The following is a 6,290-nucleotide window of genomic DNA, read 5'->3' on the forward strand; positions in this document are numbered from 1 at the left end:
AGCACCCCAGTGAGTTGATCCCTCCAGTTGATCCCTCTGCTCACCCTGGCTCTGCCCGCTCCTTTTCCAAGCTCTTCAGGACCAGAGGTGAACATCATCCCATCCAGCACCCAGCTGAGATAAAAAAAAAATTAACAGCAAAGAAGGGATGTGACCCAAGATCCTAAATTCTGTATTATATACCTCACTGTATTCAGGTCCTATGAGAGGTCCTCATTTTAAGCAAGAACTGGTTCTTACTCCCTTTTTCCCTGTTCTCTCCTGAGCATGTCAGTAGACTGGGTCTGACAACAGCGTTACTATAACACAGGCAACAGCTACGCTAACAGCTTGGAGGAGCTGAAGTTTACAGAGCTTCCTTTACTCGAGGGAACTGCATTTTTCTAAGATTATATTATTACTTGGGCTGGTCGCTCAGTAATGCAACATCATTTCCCTTTTGGGTGGGAAAGTTCTCTCCTTGTCCTCGGACGCAAATGATTTCAGCCTGAAAGGATGAATGCGAACTTTGCATAATCAAAGAGCCATAAGTGAACCGTGCCCCTTGCTGAAGTGGCAGGATGTCATGGTATCACACCCGGGCATTAAAAAGTATATGGTGGTGGGTGTACATGCATCAGCTGTATGTACGCAGAGAAGGGTGAGAGGGAAGGATGGCCAGATGTGCCAAAACCATTTTCTCCTGATAGGCACACAAAGACTTCATTCTTCCACCAAGCCTGTGCTTGTAGCCCTCTTGCATCTGCTCTGGATGAATATTCCCGTAAATGAACCTCTATTATTTATGGAAACAGCAAATTACAATGCAAATGTCACAAAACTGCTCAGAGAAATAAAAATTTGAATTTGTAATCAGGTCTACTGCCACTGAAAATTGGATTCTGCCTTTCACGCTCAGCTAATCAGGAAAGAGAAAAAACCATATTGTATGACCTACATCTTCAATCGAATGTAAATAACAGGGCCTGTGGTTGGGGTATTAAGGCCTTGTGACGAGCTTGCTCATGAGCTACAGACTATGGGTTTTGTACTGGATGTTATCAGGGGAATATTACAAAAAAAACAACTTTTAATTTGCTTGGAGCACCTTCTGACACTCCGGATGTTCAAACTGCGCTGAAAGCTTCTTTGCACAAAGACACCACAAGAGGTGCCAGGATCTGGCTGTGCCTCTTTCCAGAGGAGCTCCATGCACGGCCGAGGGGATCAGCCCAGGCATGAGCGGTGCAGTCCATCTACCCCGACCTACCCAGACCCTCCTCACCCTCCATACCTGAGAAACTCTCTTGAAACTACGCGGGGAAGCAAAGCCAGAATCCAGAGGATTTACGCTGGCTAGCTATGATCCATCCAGCTCCAGATCATTTCCCCAGGGTATTTAGGAGGTCATAGCCCTGCCCTGAGCATCCCACACATGGAAGGGCCACCAGACTGGGCACAGCCTGACATGTCCCCTCGCCTCCCCACAGTACAGATAGAGGCAGAAAGACAGCATTTTTGTGCTGCAAAAGACAGCAGCTTCAGCCATAGCTGAGCCCTACCACTGTGTACCTACCCTTAGTTTGGAAATGGTACACAGCTACCGTTGATGGGGAACCCACAGCACCAGCCAGTGGGTCCTTTCAGCAGCAACCCCAGAAGAGCCGCTGACTTCAGTGGTGCCTACACCACAGTACTGAAACACTATTGCTACACTGACAGGTTTTATTGGCTTGATTAACTTCACTGAAATAGTTCCTTAGTCTGTGCTTTTTTTTATTAGCTTGGATGACTGCTTCATAAATACAACCTTCACGACCAGCCTGATGCTACTAGGGTCTCAGTCCACTTCTGTACAGCCCTAAGAGCAGTGAGCGGGGCCAGCAGCAGCTCCCACAGCCGCGGCCATGGCCCTGGCGCCCAGGCAGGCTGGCGGCAGCACTCAAGCAGGCAGCCAGCACACACCTACAGTTGGCCAGGCTTTGGTCTCCACTTTCACCCAAGGGACAGCTCAGCACCTGATTTGGTAGCTCACAAGACAGAGCAATCCCCTGCTTCTATTGCCAAAGCACCTCCCAAAATCCCTTCTGCAGGATTGCCTGAAACACTGTGGGTTTGAAGAAGCGGCTTTATATTTCACATGCACAGTCCCAGCCACGGCAGCATCCATTTGAATTTTGCACACCAAGTGCCTTTCTAGCTTAGTACCACACTCCCTCTACTAAATAAGCATAATCCTCTGCCACATCCTAGAGATGTGGTGGTGATGGAGCCTCCACATGGCACTCAGCTGCTGTGACATGCCCCCTGTAGAGGAAGGGGACAGGGAGGATGTTGGCTTGGGAGCTCAATCACAGAGTGTTTCTGACTGTCAGCTCAAAAATTGGGATCTGTAAGAGCAGGTGAAGGAAGCAAGTTATCCCAGAAACCCCATGCTCCTCTAAACTCATCAGTATCTGCAACTTCAGATGCCGAAAATAATATTCCCAGAGGAAAGTATGCCTGTACCAGCAAGGCTGGCATCAGCTCCCCCAGACATGGCACCAACTGCCTGTCTCCCTTATCTTCCCAGCTATGAGTGAAAATTAGAACAAATTAAATTATCCTTCTGAAGTGGCAATGGCTGTTGGAGCAGAGCGCACTGCCAATGCCTGCTGAATGGGCGCCGGCTGGGTCTGGTGGTTTGCTACTGGGAAACCAGTTTGTGGAGAGCCCAATAAGGGGCTTTAGCTACAGCAGCTATCCCCTTACCTGCTGTGCCCTGGTCACAGCTTAGCCCTCACATTTGCTGTGTATGGAGGTGTAAATCAATACGCATCACAGTGTGCTCCCTGCCAGTCAGGTTACACAATTATCTCTCGGACTGTATTTATTTACCACTTAAATACCATGCAAAGTGCTTTCACAGACTGATGCAAACCCAGTCAGTCGGTGCACGACCCTCATTACCTTCAGGGGCTTGGGATGGGGAAGGGGCAGGGAAGTTGATCTCTTATCTCCCTCCTTTTCTGAAACTTTTTTTTCTTCTCTTTTCTTTTATGCTTTTGTACCCCAAAGGAGCAGAGCTAAATCTATACAACTCCAGTGACTTCATGTTCGCAGCACGTCAACCAAATCCACGTACAGCTCACAGAGAGGGGCAGCGAAGATGCCCAAGAAAATAAAACCCTGCAGCCTGTGGGTCTTTTGATAGCAACGTAGAGGCATGGGAGATGATCCTTCCTTGTGCCCGCACTGCTGGGGGAGGAAGCATCCTTTCTGCACCACCAGCGGTCACCTGAAATCCTAGCAAAGCTAAACAGCAGCACCTTACACATCTCTGCATCGATATGACTGTACGGGGAGAGGGCTTCTGCCCCCAGGAGCCACAAAATCCATACTGTGAAATCTGAGGCAGGTTTGGAGGCAATACCATACTTTTGTGCAAACAAGCCTTCTCATCTTCTTCTTCCCTTGCTCCTAAATTTGTTTCTTCCTCACACAAAAAGTTTCAAAGATAGAAAGTTAAAAAAAAAAAAACAACATAAATAAATGCAGACTGTTCTGCCCCTCTTAGAGGGCTGGGAAGTTTCTTCTAGCAGCCAGTCTAAATCTCTGCTGCAAGCTAAGCTGATTCCTTCTCGGGTGATTTCACACCTTATTTCCAGGGCTCCCACCAGGGAAGCTGTAAAGAAAGGCGGCAGCTGGCACAAGAGAGAGGGAGAAAGGACAGAAGGCCAGACACAGATGGCAGAAAAGCAGATCAACTTTTCAGGGCAAGTCCACGGCTGGCGGTTCCGCACTGTGCCGGGCAGCATGGCAGGGCATCAGTGCAGGTCAAAAGTAAAGGGAAAAGGGACATTGCAGAAGCAGAGGGGGACCCCAGCCATAGCGACTTTGTCAGGGGCTTGGTGCCACCTCTGCTGTCGCTGTGGTGTCACTGGAATTATTCCCATTTTACAGATGGGAAACCTGAAATAAGGAGGCCAGCGCTTGTAACTGAACTCCATCCGACCTAGGCTGGTGGCAGACAGTGCCCTTCGGCTTGCCCGGTGCCCAGGTGAAACAGCTGCTAGGAGGAATTTCATGGATACAGTCACCAGCTTTCTCACTTCCTATTTCACCTACTTTTTTTCCTATGTTCCTCTCCCCGGGTTCAGCCTGTACTTTAAACAACACGTGAAAGCCATCTGTCCTCGTTTCTTCACCAGACAAGCCCACAGTGGGTTTGGCAGGGAGGGGCGGCAGATGCGGTCCGAGGCGCAGGCAGGCCAGGGAAGGCAGTGAGGTTCCACAGGGCAGCCTGACTCCCGCTCCGCTCCCTCACCCCGTGCTTTGTCAGAGACTCAAAAGCTCTATTTCTACACCCACTGCCTCACCATCTGCTCGCTAAGCCCTGCCTGAGAAAGAGCTTTTGCCGCCTAACCTCAGACATGTTTCAAACGGAGATGTAATCCTCATTTCCACGTAGCACCGGGGTGATGGGTTCACAAGAAGCGCTCCCCCCCACCACTTCAAGCAAGCATTTTCAAAGGTGAAAAACACAGGGGCAGAAGCAGAGATAAACAGGGATTTCTCAAGCATCTACAGATCAACCTGAGTGATTCAGAAGATCCCATCAGCCTGTTCCCGTAACGCCAAACAATTCCCCTGACTGACAAGCATAGAGCTGTAGCTAACAGCGAGTGAATCGCGGCTGTCAGGACCCAGTGTAATTCATGATGCTGTTTGCTAGACACCAAGCTACTGCCAGGCTATTTATCACTCCTTCATGATGCATCCCCCGTTCCTTCTGGATGGGGTTGACATGATTCACGAGCACCTGTAGCTGCTGAGCACGGGCTGCACGGAGCAAAGCCTCCACTGCTGAGCCGGGTGGCCAGACGCTGGTAGCCAGACAAATGGCTTTTCCAGCATGTGGACAGATAGTTCAAGCTTTTCAGACTCTCAACAAAGGAAATGCATTCCTACGCTGACTCTCAGGAGTCATCAAGGTCACAGGAAAAGATGCCAGATCGAAAGCTAAGATGAAATGAAATAGTTTTTTTCTATCCACCAAGGAATTTGTGCAGCTCTTGTCAAATAATAGGCAAGCACTTTCCTGGCAAGTTGCAGATTTTATCTTCACAAGGTTGATAGCAGGTAAAACAGCATTACTCCCTCCCAGTCTGGAGGACAAACTGACACTTGGAAAGGCACAAAGAGGTGTCTGAGCTGGGAACAGACTCAAATCTCCTTCATTTCAGTGCAGGATCCTAGTCACCAGGCTGCTCTCACACAAACACTGTTAGTTAGGAGCTTTTGAATCCACTGCAGGGAACGTTCCAGTCAATATCCCCAACTACGCATTTTGTTTAGCATGGATGTATCTTACAAAAGCATGCTCTTTGTGCAGAAAACTAACATTTTATAAATGTAGTTTTGTTACATTTCCTGAAATTGTATAGCTCCATGAAAGTAAACTTAACCCCGAGTACCAAAGCATGATATTGCCTCCACATCAGGAATTAAAAGATGAAATTTGACAGTCCAGCTCCAGGTGATCAATCTTAAAACCTACTTAGACGATTTTGGCATATTGGATTTCCTTATATCACCTGCAGACTCCCAGCACTTTCCAAACTCATTGAGAATTAGTCATCCTTAGATCTATGGGTCTTCTTCTGTAAGTGAACCAGTTTACTGAGTGACACTTGAAATGAGCCCTGCTTGTTCTGGGAAAAACATGGGTTTATCTTCTGCTGAAACAAAATGCAGCATCATTTGTAAAAGCACCAAACTACTCATTGCTCCTGATAACGACACTGCAGATGTGGCATGCAAGGAAAAATATGACTTTATACATGACTAATCTGACAGTCTGTAGGCGACGCAGAGTGAGGGTATTTATAGAGAGCTGATGGCATCTGTCCCCACACCTGGATGTGGGGCAGCACCTAAACTGAGACAAGGGCAGGTCTGAAGATGAGCAGTAGGTGACTCAGACCCTGCGGACCACCTACGGGAGCCGCCGAATTCCCGCCTGGGACACATTTTGGTGGGCGGACGTGAGTCCCCACCAGAACCTTCCTCAAGTTCCTCTGTGAAGTTTCCACCGTTTGCCTTCCACTCAGTCCACACAGCTACAATGCGTTTGCAGTTTCCCACCGACGATTCCCATCCCAAACCTTCACCCGCTGAAGCGCTTTGCCTCCACCACGACGGACTGGGCAAGGTTAAAAGTGCTTGGGAGAGGGATGCGGGGTGGGGGGGTCGGGGGTAAGTGATGCCGCGATGCTCAGCAACCCTCGGTCGCGGTGCCGGGACCAAATCCCATCCCCACGGCGGAGCGG

The sequence above is a fragment of the Athene cunicularia genome (assembly GCF_003259725.1).
Source record: "Athene cunicularia isolate RWA chromosome 7 unlocalized genomic scaffold, athCun1 chr7_part1, whole genome shotgun sequence".
Lineage (NCBI taxonomy): Eukaryota > Metazoa > Chordata > Aves > Strigiformes > Strigidae > Athene > Athene cunicularia.